Source organism: Sphaerodactylus townsendi, linkage group LG02 (genome assembly GCF_021028975.2).
Source record: "Sphaerodactylus townsendi isolate TG3544 linkage group LG02, MPM_Stown_v2.3, whole genome shotgun sequence".
Lineage (NCBI taxonomy): Eukaryota > Metazoa > Chordata > Lepidosauria > Squamata > Sphaerodactylidae > Sphaerodactylus > Sphaerodactylus townsendi.
Window position 1 is genome coordinate 142,558,698 of NC_059426.1, and position 13,604 is coordinate 142,572,301.

At 43.8% G+C, this 13,604-nt stretch overlaps 1 long non-coding RNA gene across 1 annotated transcript; it reads left to right on the forward strand.

Moving 5' to 3' along the window:
• The first annotated feature begins 2,360 nt into the window (after window positions 1–2,360).
• On the forward strand, window positions 2,361–13,328 carry LOC125427471. The gene is made up of 2 exons (XR_007243690.1): window positions 2,361–2,469; window positions 11,906–13,328. It is a non-coding gene; the product is annotated as an uncharacterized LOC125427471 (long non-coding RNA).
• Window positions 13,329–13,604: the final 276 nt, after the last annotated feature.

Here is a 13,604-nt window from a genome sequence, read left to right on the forward strand (position 1 = left end):
GGGGGGTGGGGGGGGGGGGGGGTGGGGGGGGGGGGGGGTGGGGGGGGGGGGGGGTGGGGGGGGGGGGGGGTGGGGGGGGGGGGGGGTGGGGGGGGGGGGGGGTGGGGGGGGGGGGGGGTGGGGGGGGGGGGGGGTGGGGGGGGGGGGGGGTGGGGGGGGGGGGGGGTGGGGGGGGGGGGGGGTGGGGGGGGGGGGGGGTGGGGGGGGGGGGGGGTGGGGGGGGGGGGGGGTGGGGGGGGGGGGGGGTGGGGGGGGGGGGGGGTGGGGGGGGGGGGGGGTGGGGGGGGGGGGGGGTGGGGGGGGGGGGGAGGGTGGGGGGGGGGGCGGTTGGGGGGGGGGGGCTGGGTGGGGGGGAAGGGGGAGAGGGGGGTTGGCTGGGGGGGGGGGGGGGGGGGGGTGGCAAGGGGGGGGAGGGGGCGGGGGGGGGGGGGGGAGGGGGGGGGGGGGGGAGGTGGGGGGCGGGGGGGGGGGGGGGGGGGGGGGGGGGGGGGGGCAAGGGGGGGGGGGGGGGCAAGGCAGACAGACAGACAGACAGACAGACAGACAGACAGACAAGAAGGAGTCAAAATGAAATGGATACTGGTGATTTCATTTATTCTAAAGCCATGAGAAATTCTATAGAAAAGAATACAATGAAAGATTATCACAATATACTTAACTGTCATATTCTTGTATACCTTGATTCTTCTGCCTTTTCTTGCAATTTCTGAAACAGAGAATTGGTAAACAGTTTGCATTTTTATTACTAATTGATCAAAATGCTACAGAAAGAATGGCCAGTCTAGATTATAACATTCATGTTTGGGGATCAGTGACACATTCCACAAAAAATGGCCCCTGTAAATTCTAAATCAGATTCCACACACCTTGACGAGCGTTACAACTGTACAAAAAGTTGCAGGATAGTCCTCTATATCCTCTACAAATCCCAACTGAACTCTAAAAATGTAACTGACAATTTCCTAGAGAAGTGAACACCATGGAACTATTATAGGCCACCAGCAAAATACTTCATTCCAGTTATAACATACTATGAACAATGCTTTATATTTGCAATTTTCATAAAACTCATCTCAATATTCACCTGTTTGTGGTGCAAATACCATATGCACAGAAACACATTTCTATAAAAACCTATTTTCATGGTTCATATATGTGACAAACAACATTTTCAAAATCAATCTTGTGCAAAGTAAGTCTTTGAAAGATGAGCTCCTAATTATTATTATTATTATTATTATTATTATTATTATTATTATTATTATGGGGGGGGGGGGGGTGGGGGGGGGGGGGGGTGGGGGGGGGGGGGGGTGGGGGGGGGGGGGGGTGGGGGGGGGGGGGGGTGGGGGGGGGGGGGGGTGGGGGCACTATTGTACATTTCCATCATTTTCTCCCAAGCTGAAAGATAGAAAGCCCAATTCACAGTGTGTATCAGCCAGGGACAGAACTGCTTAGGCATCATCTCCGAAGGAGTTTCAGGTGGCATGCAAAGTCCCCCAAACAAAAAATCCTACTGCTTGAAAAAAAAACCCCATTGTGCATAATGATTTTTGCCACATTTCCTGGTGGTGTAAGTCTGTGGCTGGGGAGGGGGGCATTCCTGGGCTGAAACCCTGGTGGAGGCCAACTAAAGTTGGCTCCATCCCAAGGAATGCCCCTGATCTGCCTCCCCCACTTCCCAAGGAATGCCCCCACTTCACTGGTATGCTCTCTTATGCCAGTGTAGCTTTGGAGTGGCAGGCCCTTCCGAGGTTGGGTGCTGCAGAGATGTACAGTGCCTACCGGCTGGCATGTTTTCTCTCTCTGCCATGTGTTAGCTCTCTCCTTGCCCCTTTCACCAGCGGGGTGGGCAAACACACCACTCCCACAACCCACTTCAACCCCCCCATCTGAACTAGGCTCTTAGTCTCCTCCTCTGAACTGTGAGAGAGCCTTTAACAAAAGCCACTCTTCATCATGAGCATCACTTGTACGTTCCTGTGCATAAGACCAAGGAAATAGCTTTTGAGTGACTGAAGTTCCTAACAGAAGAACTCTTTCAAAGCTTATCTTGTTCTTAACACTGGATGAGGGTTAAAGAGCTCTTTGCCACTGTCTTGACTGATATGAAAGGCAAAGCCAGTGTTGCTGCCCCATCGTTCCTTTTTTCAGTTGAATGTAACATTACTTGCCAACTATGGCTATAGGGTGTTTCTCTCAAGAGTTAACAAACCTCCAGTATTTTAAGAAGGGTTTGCTGAAAGAAATTCAGGATTTTACGAAGGGTTTGTCCTTCTTCCCCCTGTCAGCTGTCCTTGTCAAGCCTTATACAGTGTACTTCTACGTCCCCAAATACAGTTATCTCTCTGTAACAACTACCTACAACCTACATGGTGATTTTCTTACTCTGATTTTTCTTCCTATTATGTCCTAGTGTTCATCAAAGCTGATCTCAGGAGACAAAATGCCAACCTGAATGGTGAACGGAGTGTGAGTAAAGGAAGCATTTCTGGTGGTGGCTAAAGACCATTCTCTCTGCAGATTGTGATGAATAATTATGGTGAATGATTGTGCCATCTTAAAGGAGTTTTGCTGTTGGATCAGCTGTGCCAAGTGGGGTGGACTGTTAACAGGTCTGGGTGCTGTTTGATGTTCTCCTCCAGGAGTCAACAGAGCATGACACACAACTCATTTCCTTGATGACAAAGAGGATCTGTGAGGAGAGAGAAACATTCAGGCAGCCGTTTGCTGTGATGGCACACATAGAGATCCCAAAGCACTGATCCAGTAGTCTCTGAGAAGCTTAGGGAAATGCAATTTGTTATCTTCAAAAAAAGGAGACTCTTGTACAGGGCAGCTCCACTTGCATTGTGTAAAGTACAAGACCATATTTCCATATCTTGCAGAATATCTATAAGATTTAAAATGGAAGGAGGAAGACCAATAATTTTTTTGAAGTCTGCAGTGTCCCTTGCCTACTGCCAAGAAAACACTGAGAATGGGAGGAATTGGTAGCTTTCCACACTGTCTGTGAGCTCTTTTTTACGGGACGCTTACAGTGAACTCTGCCCAGTGATCTGGGTTAAGTCAAAAAGTAAGGAATTAATGGCAGACTTCAGTTAAAGTTGCTGCTGGTGAGACTCTTTTGGAAGAGAGCGCCATCTGTTGCTAGCTAATTTTGCTGTGCTCCATTCGGAAAAGGCCAGCAATTACCAGAGACCAGATCTATTTCCACTTGCAGCCTAAGAAGAGGCTTTCCGAATAAAATATTTTGACAAAATTTTGGCACACTTGTAATAATTGCTATAAAACATGCAAGGGAAACAAAGACCACATAGCAGTCCTGTGAAGCATGTATAAAGTAGATATTTTGCAGTTCTAACCATTGCCTTGTTTCAGTTAGATTTCCAGTAACCTCCCTGGAGTGGAGGTGATCAGAACTGAGTGGGTTTAAAACATTTATGATGTGGGATATTTGTTCTGATGATGTTTTCCAGGCCCACACCCTTCATCTTGTTGTTAACTGTGGTCTGGATTGCGAAGATTGTCCTCTAATGAGTGGGTAGTCTTGGCTTAAGGAAGGGGATTTGGTTAAAGGTCCATGTGCCCCCCTCTGGTTGTGTTCATGTAAGCTCCATCTAAGGGCCAAACTAGAAGTCCTCTGAGTTCCTTTTGCAGTGCTCTCATTGATATTTTAAAAAGTTAATTCTCAGGTGTTCACATGGCCAAATTAGAATGGGGTTTCACTGTGTGTGAAGTGGGGAATCCTCCTCAAGCTGTGCTCTGTTTTCTGAAATGGCCCTGCAGGGCCAATATTTGCCCCATTGAAAAAAAAAAACTCATTGGTACCCTTATCAGTACACATACATTTCCCCAGTGGGGAAAGTAGTGGCACCTCAAGGCAATTTCAGGCCAGGTAAAAGTGCAGGGTGGAAGGCTTCCAACCAGAACTCTAAATGGATATCTGATTTGGCCCTGAGGCACAAGTCCTGAGGAGCAGATCAAGTAAAAAAAGTGGATGAAATTTTAAAAAGTGTTTTAAAAAGAGTAAAAAAAAAGGGTTCTGCTCTAAGTAGGTAATAAGACACAGTGGAATTTCTACAATGCTTAAGTAAATTAATTAGCCTTCCACAATTCTCCTGTGCTCATTTTTGAGGTCCCTTCCTGATTCTATGCTTCTATGATTTTGGTATAATATATATTCCAAAAATACCTGATGTCAATGTTTAGTTTGATTTCAGTATTCAATTTTATTTTGACATTTGATATGAGGCCATGGGCACACGGGTTTTGTTCACTGTTTGATAACCAGCATGCAGTTGTCGCTACTAAATCTTGACCCTTGAACAAGTATCATTCATTAAATTAACCAGGGAGCCTCGCCACAAGCAGCCAGTCAAAACGAAACAGACAAAAATTTAAATGTTCATGGCAAATTTAAAAAATTTGATACAAATTTTAAATTAAATTTTAAATTTAAAATCTGTATGTTGGAAACCGAAATGTGAAATTTCAAACATCTTTTTCCTCTCACCTCTCTTCCTTCTTTGCCGTTGACTTAATTTTCTTTGTAATCACCCATGAAGGAGGCCACTCTTATGAAACATGTTAAGCATGAAGGGCAGAATAGTGAGAACTTCTCTAGTGCTTAAAATCTGAGATCAGTTTCAGACCGGAGAAGGTAATCTGCTTCAGTAAAAGCATCTTCCCTATTGGATGACAGCTATGTGATTCTGTTAATGTAAAGGGTAAAAGTGGAAACGCTCTCATAGTTAACTGGCTCTTGGCTAAGGTTGCCTTCCTTTTTTCTGGCGAAATTCTTACTCTGTTAATAGCTGCATGAAAAAACAGAACTTCTTAAGTGGCATTTTGGGGAATATAGTAAAGAGGAAGCTTTACCTGCTGTTGCCTTTAAGCCTTTGTTATAAGCATATGAAATCTCCTTTCCAAAAGCATCCCTGGTGTTTTGGAAGGAGGTTGGCCTTTAACTCTAACTGAAAGAGTTAGAAAGACAGCTGAAATGTGCTTTTCTTACACATTTCCATATCCAGAGAATGTCTCTGCCCTTTCAGATTTTTAGAGGAAACTGAGAACTGGGCAGAGGTATTCATGGGGTGAACTGCTTGCACAAGCTGGTGCAGAGAGTTGGGTGGAGAGGCCCCTGCATTGTTCGCAACAGTTCCCATGGCACCGCCGTGGCATCTCCTTCCTACTTACTGTGTGGAGTTTGACGCTCACTCTGAACTACATGTAGCATTACGATATCACAAAATTCATTAGATGATGATGTCTGATTGGCTGAGATCAAATAGTAAAAAAGAAAGAAGTAGCAGCAACAGAGAGAGAGCAGCAGCTGCAGTTACCTACAAATGAATGTGAAAAGTGTTGTTTTTTGAGGGAGCCTTTATGCCCCTCTGAAATGGTTTGCATGCAAATGATTGATGCAATCCTAGCTACACTGAAACATCTGTACAAAAGAAAGGCAAGCTGAGAGAACAGTGGGCTACAAGGTATTGCAGAGGTTGGTTGCATCAGATTTCCTGCCTCCTCAAAAAAGTTAGACAACTGAAAAAGCTGCAAGAATCCCACTTGTCTTCTGTTCTGCTCACTACCTTCCTCCAACTGGAAATGACTTTTTTCTTTGCTTTGTATTCTCTCCCTTTTCTGGAATTGTGACATGTGGCTGTTTTACAGAGACTCCAGGGCATTAACAATCAGATAATGAATTATGGCGCACGTGCCTTATCCCTATCATTTCCCATCCCTCCTCAGTAATTCTCCCGCAAAGGTAGGATGATAACACTAACCTGCTTTTTTGACATCTTCTTTGGGGCTTCACCAGCACTAACCCAATACTTTGGGACTGCAGGGTAGATGTGACGAGCAAGTAGTAAGAGTTTAATAAATGTTATACAAATTTTTTAAATGTCAGGTTGCCTTGGGATTTCAGTAGGACTGATGGGAAAATAGATCTTGCAAGATACTGGTGAAGAAAAGTGAAAGCCGGTGATTTGTGTACAAATTGTGTATGTTGAAGTTTTCTTCCATGAGAGATTTATTTTCCTGGGAGGTTATTGTCATATCTTCCTTGCTGTGAAGGGGGATCACCCCATCCCTCTGGCACACTGGCGGTCATCTCCAGGAAATGATCTACAGCAGGGGTCCTCCACCTTTTTGAGCTTATGGGCACCTTTGGAATTCTGACAAAGGGCGTGGGGTACAATCACAAAATGGCTGCCACAGGAGGTGGAACCAGTTACAAAATGACTGCTGACACAGGAGTGAGGTTATATGTAACTCTTATAGTAAAATAAATTTCAGGCAGAAGCTCTGTTTAACAAGATGCTTTCTAATCTACACAGTTAAATCAGAAACCCTTCTGTGCAAACACCCCACCTAGCTCCACCCTCTTTCAAAAAGCATTTGGTGGGCACTGGGAAAGGTGTTAAAGTTATGCATAACCTCATTTCTCGGCAGGATTGCATGCAACAATCTAGATACAAGCTTCACTGGAGTTTCCTAGGCCTCCTTTGTATTTAGGATGTGTCAAAATGTAGAGGTTTAGAGAGGGATTGGGGTTGATTTCAGAAATCATTTCTGGAGCAGATAGTTTTTTGGCTTTTGTGTCAGGGAACAAGTAGTGACAAAGATTATTTTGTCCTTTCTCTTAAAAAATGACTGGAGTCTTTTATCCTAGCGTTCCCAGCAAGAAAGGAAAGTGGAATGAGCTGGATACTGGATATAGACAAGATCTGTAGAGAATGGGGTAAGAGCCTGGGGAGAAACGTTGTACTTTTACTGGATTTACTCCAAATGTACAGCTTAAAAGCTCCTCCTCCAATCAAAGGGATTATTGTCCTTCAGTTAAAACAGCCACTGGGTTGGTGCCTCTTTAGGATATAGTCCCTACAGCTGACAAAATATTCTGCTTATAAACAGCAATTCCATTGCTTACTTTGTAGAGGTCTCTCTTGTGGTTGCTTTCTGGTTGGAAGTGCTTATGCTGTCTTCCATGAGCTTTATTTTTTTGCCTCCTATTCCAAGATAGGTCTGCATATGCATTGCTCAGTGGCCTGAAAAAAAATCCGTCCAGTGGGCAAAGGTTGAGAAATACAGTAATGAATTGCCAATTTAACCTAAACCCTTCCTGAAGCGATGAAAACAAGAATTGGCAGAAATTGCTTGAAGTGGGTTTGAGAAAGCATGACCGTTCCCTTTAGACTGATGAGCAATAAGCGCTGACAGATCTTGCATGGTTATCTTTTTATGCTGCTTTTTTTTGTGGAGGACGCGCAGCAGACATTCTGGAATGTGTTGCATCACCCGTACTTTTGGCATTGCTGCTTTCAAAATGCAACATGAAAACAATTGTTGCCTTAAAATACTGTTTCTAATCCATCGCTAGCAGGATGGAGTGATCAAACTGATTCCCAGGATCCTCTAAGTTATGTTTCAAAGACCACACATTAGTTTTATTTATGACTTTAGTAATAACGATTCCATATTTGGGTTGTAGCGTCTCACTGTTCGAAGTTGGGATTTCCTATTATGTCACTGGGGGATAAAAGTGTTAATTGTTCAAAGCCCACCACAGCCTAGCTGTCTTCCATTCTCATGGGCCATTTCAGAAAAAGGGCATGAGTTCTAAGACAGCACGGTGCACAAATTCTTGAGGAGATTAATCCTGGGTTAAACTTGTGAATCTAGTTTAGGTATATGGACAAACTTGTGCCTTCGTTTTTGAGCCAACAATGTCCAACTCAGTGTTGAGTCTGGAGTTATGACTTCATAGTCCCAGAGCAAAGGGACCTGAATTAGGCAACTTACATAGACCAAACATTCCATTTAATGAGCTTTAAATAGTAGCAGCACTAATCATACAGTTATGTAGGATGAAAAATCTTATGAAATGGCCATATATTTAAATGTTCTGTGTCAGAAAGTGCCACATTTAAACAGAGGCAAATCTCTGAAAACTGGCTTTTGAGATTCTTCCAGTGGTGTGTGTGTATATAAAGTGCTGTCAAGTGACAGCTGACTTATGGTGACCCTGAAGGGTTTTCAAGGCAAGAGATTTACAGAGCTGGTTTCCCATTGCCTACCTCTGCATAGTGACTCTGGAATTCCTTGGTGGTCTCCCATCCAAATAATTACAAGGGCCAACCCTGCTTAGCTTCTAAGACCTGATGAGATTAGGCTAGTCTGAGTCATCCAGGTCAGGGCTTCTTCCAAGTAATGTAAATTCTCAACATGTTTACCTTAGTAAACCACCAGTTAACATCACTGGTGGTTCCCTGGTGTAGGTGCCTCCTTCAGGGAGTGCAGTTCGTTGTACTGTATGCAGAAATTCAACAGGCCACACCTTTCCCTGTTCCTGGATCTCCTTATTGAGAATACTGAAATATAATTCAATTTTTAAGTTTGATGGTTAGAAAAAGGTAACAGCTCCAGTCAAGGCAGAAAGTGTTCTATCTTCCCAGGGGAAAAACTGACCATAGGAATAAAGCTACTAGGTTTTCCCGCCAATAAGTTTGTACAAGTGGTGCTAACTAGGGATATGTGACATGCTTGCATTAGAGAGTCCACGGGGGACTCTTTCATACAGCAGCTTCCCGCTGCACAAAAATGGCTTCTGTCCTTTCATTTCAAGAGAGCAAGTGCTGCCCCACCCAGGGAATTCTCATGTTTAATCTTGTCAGCCGCAAGGTTGCCTTGGGTGATAAGTGGTCTTCTGGACAACTGGATGTCAAAAGAAAAAGCTTTATGATGTAGAGTAGACAATTGGCACAGAATAAGATGGCTGGTGCCTCTGTGTGAGCCTGCTGCATGTTTGCATTTTGTTTGTTTGTTTGCACTGCCTGCACTTCCATTTCTGGCAATACATCTTGACAAATCTCTTAGTTCTACCCCCCTCCCCCCTTTTGCCCTAGTAGCTAAAATGTAAGGCCCCTTCCGCGCAGGCAAAATAATGCGTTTTCAAACCACTTTCACAACTGCTTGCAAGTGGATTTTGCTATTCCGCACTGCTTCAAAGAGCACTGAAAGCAGTTTGAAAGTGCATTATTCTGCATGTGCGGAATGAGCCTAAGATAAATGCCAATGCTGAGAGAAGTATGAATTCAAGACTTTACTGCCTTGCTTGTTTTTGGAACCAGATAAAAAGAGCTGCAGTATTGAGAGCCAGAGTGGTGTAGTGGATAGAATGCCGGACTAGGAACCCGGATGACCTGGATCTAAATCCCCACTTGTACCATGGCAGCTCTCTAGGTGACCTTTGGCCCATTACAAACTCTCATCTTGGTTTACCTCACAGGGTTGTCATTGTGAGAGAATGGAGGAGGAGAGAATGGTGCTTGAAGCTGCTTTTGAGACCCAACTGCGGAGAAAAGCAGGATGTAAATAAATAAATAAATAAATGCACATGCACACGCACATAATATTCAGCAGTCTTAAAAACAATTCCCCACAACTTTATTCTAGCCAGCCCTATTATTTCGGCTGTATTTTAAAAATAGATTTGCTTCTTTTCTGTTCCTAAACACCTCTTGGGCAAGAGCCTTTCTCTTTGCTTCACTTGATAGCTTGTCTACAGCTGCCATTTCCAGTGGGAAGATCGTCTAATGTGTCCTGAAGGAGTAGATGCTAGGCAACATAAATCTATAATTGCACTGAGTTCTGTCTTGTCCCTGAGCAATTTCTAGGAATGCTAATATACATTCTACTGCTAGTTATTATCTGGGTCATGTGCTGCAAGTCACTAAATGTCTTTAGCAATGTCATTTTACTTGTTTGTTTCTTCTTCACTGAGCACTGTGTTCTTTGTCATAAATGATGCATCTTAATGGTAGAGCTATGATAAGGCAATGATGCATTGTTATTTTCAAACCAAGGAAGACCAGAGCAGGGGCTGGGCTATGGGCAATGAAAAAGAAGACACTGAAGCCATTTAAAGCTTGAATTGAGTTTCAGCACCTAGGCAAAGGTTCCGCGCTGGTGGTTGTTTGCTCATAGGCATTTCTTGGCACATGTTCTGTCACAGTTGTGAACTTCTACAAATGTGATGAAGTAATGTTTGGATCCCCTCATTCAGACTTGTGAGGAGACAGATGGAGATTATCCTGCCTTCTGCTCAGCTAAGCATGGTCCCCTTCAGTCTCTAAACAGATACTGCACGTTACTGTGTTTTTCTCATTACTACGAAGTGGTTATCTTCTTAAAAACATATATGTTGTCTGACTATGCACATAAATAATTCTGTAAAAGTTCACCAGTCTATAATTGCATTCGAACATCATGATCAAAGAGAGGGTTATTTGCGACTGGCATGCACCTTGCCTGTCCCCTCAACCCCTCATGCACAGAACATGATTAAACACTTCCTGGCTTTGGATGCGTAAACTTCAAATTGCTGTGAAACTTGAACATGGAAGCCTGGACCTCTTCAAGGAGCCGTGACTTAATACTGGGGGCAGACCTTGGTGCCTTAAGGTCTCTGGTTCAGTCCCCAACGTCTCCAGTTAAAGGAAGGCAGGTTGCAAGTGTTGAGAAAGACCCTCCTTTGTCTGAAACTTGAATAGTCACATCTGATCCATCTGGACACTAAATTAGGGGTCTGAATTTGGAATAAGACAACTTCACATTTTCATATACTTTGTTTCTTCCCCACAAACTGAGCCTCTAATTTAAAGCTCAGTGGGATCAGGCATCTGCATTTGGAAGTCCCAGAAAATGGAAAGGCTTTTGGAAACAGAAGCCTTCAGTTGTGCTTCTGCCATGAGGTGAGGCAGAAATGAACAAGTGCATATGACAACAAGTTTGGTTTATATCTATCATGAACAGGCCTTTGTTTGTGATGCACTTTTATTTTCTATTGATTTGATTTTAGTACCCCACCCCCCCGGCCAAATACACACATTTAAGTTACATTCTAAAAACACTACATAAATAAATTTATAGTTACAATATTAAAAACATTCAATAAATTATAATTTCTCAGATGGCTATTTGTCAAACATCACCCACATATCAAATCAACTCTCATTCCAGTTTGAAGGTCTAGGGGTGAGAGAGGAGGTGGTGTGGTGTTGGGGGCCAAAGTTTGCATCAAATGGCTTCAGTTGTAAGCCTGGCAAAACATCTCAGTCTTACAGGCTCCATGGAATTGGTTTTTAGCCCGCAGAGCCCTGATGTCTGCCAGGAGAGAATTCTACCAGGTAGGAGCCAGGGCTGAAGTCAGCCGAATATTCTTGGGGCTGGGGACCACCAGCAAATTACTATCAGAGGACCGAAGGGTCCTCCCCATATGGGCAGATATGAGCCCAAAGATATGACCCTAGGAGGGATGGAAAGGCTCCATTCTGTGAGTAGAATGTATCAGTGACACTATGTAGGCTAAATAAAATATGGCATCTATTCTGATATATCAACAATCCAAGGATGATCAAAGCGGCGCTTGTTCGATTCTGTGCTTCCAGCATTCTGTGTTTTGTTGGAACTCAGGACAGCAGTTATTTTAGAACACACTTTCCCAATAGATTTAGCTGAGTTAATAATGCATGCACAGTTCTCAGGGATTGCTGGAGTTCTTGGGAGACAGGGGTGGGGTGAAGGATCTAATACAAACTTCTTAGCACTGTGGCCAAGGTAAAGTTCCCAGGATTCTTTGAGAGAAGCCATGACTGTTAGATGGGTATAAAATATACAGCTTATACTGGCTTTGCTTTATAACAGATCTTCTTTTGAGCGGCAACTTATTCATTTGTTCCATGGGATCTCTGCTTTCCTTTTGAGATGTATTTGAACCCCAAGTAGTGACCTACGGTTTTTCTCAGGAGCATGTGCCATCACATTTCATGCCCCCTGCTTCAGTCAACTCCATAGTAATTTATTACAACTAATTGTGCCCCTTTTTTCCTTTGACTTTCAGAAGACTCTAGAAGAGGCGTCTCAGACCGGCATTGTGCCACTGTCCGAGGAATCAAAGTTCTAAAGGGTCAGATGGCAGAGCTAGGAGATATGGCTGCCCTCATCTTCCATTCCCACCTCTACAGCTGTATTTCCCATCATGTGTATGAAGTGGCCCAGCATTCAAAGCCAATCTAGAAAGCTGCTTAAGTTGCTGATGGAAGGAATATGTGGGACCTGAGTCACCTTTGCTTCAGCCAGCTTGATCTTTTTGCTCTGGTATCAGGCAAATCATTGCCTATTGGAAAACAACTGATGGAAGTAGTTGAAGGCCTCCATCGTATTCCACATGGAATCCAGACTGTCATCTGTACATCCTTTTACACTGTCTATTGGAAAAGTAAATCTAAGGGATGAGACGTCAGTTGGATCTAGAGAAAGATCCTTGCTCCTTAGGGAGAACTAGAAAGCACTTGCTCTGTGAGCAGCTATACTTAAAACCCAGCTCTTGAGTGGCAAGTGACCTTTCCCTGGGTATATAGGGCATCAGACCCAACAAGTAAGAGTGTCTGAGGCTTCTAGGCCTGTTCCAGACTTCCAGATAGTAGAATATTTATTTTTATAACCTCGGTCAAGATGTTTTTAAGATTAATGGATAACAGTTTTGCAAGATGAATATTTTAAACTGGTTGTTATGTTATTGAAATATTCCATTTTTAATTTTTAAGCAAATATTTGAGAAGCACCAGCATGTATGGTTGGTCAGACTGGATGTGTCGTGTCATGGTATACTTAGGCCTGTTTGTGGGAAGATGAGGAAAACGTGGACATTTCATAGAATTTCATCATGGAAGAAAACAAACTCCACTCAATTTGTGGATCAAAAATTGTGTTTGCATTTTGAAAGAGTGGTATGAGTTAAACCCAGAGGCGTAGCTCCAGGGGGGTGGGACAGGCAACGCACCGGGCACACCCTCTGTGGGGGCGTGGCGTTCTGGGGGTGGAGGACACACCAGTGCATTGGGCCTCTGCTACGCCTCTGGTTTAATCTGTTGCGTAGGGCCAATACACATAATAAATATGCACATGTGCACACATATCCTACTCTGAAAGTAACTCTAGGAAAGTTTCCAAACAGAATAAGGAGAATTATTCTTTTTTAATGAAGTGCACAGGAGAAGCTCTATTACACAGCTCCTTTTGTCTGGTTGCTGAACAAGTGCAATATAATGGATTATGCCTGGTATTTATTAAGTCCATTGTGAGTTTGGATCTGGATGATGGATCTGGACTTCAGGCAAAAGTGCTTGACACTTTAGTTGGGAAGCCCTGTGTTGTGAAAGCTACATTGTTGTTGTGAAAATCCTCCAAACAGAGTCACTTAACAGGCTGCTTACAAGAAGTTTTGGATTCTAGAATAAAGCACAATAAATCTTTCTGCAGCACTTTCCAGTTTCACAATGTGTTTTTACAATTTTTCTCATTCACAACTGGGTTCCCTAAGTTGTCCAACTTGCAGGACAGAACCAGAGTGTTGCAGGGAATAGTGCTGGATTTGGATGGAAAAGTCCCAAGTTCAAGTCCGGTCAGCCACAGAGCTCAGTGTGACCTTGAGCCAATCACTCTTTCAGCCTCATCTACATGATATGGTTGTTGTAGAAATCAACAGTGGAGGATATCAGTGTTGGAACTTCCCAATTCATTAGTAGTGAAGAATTTCT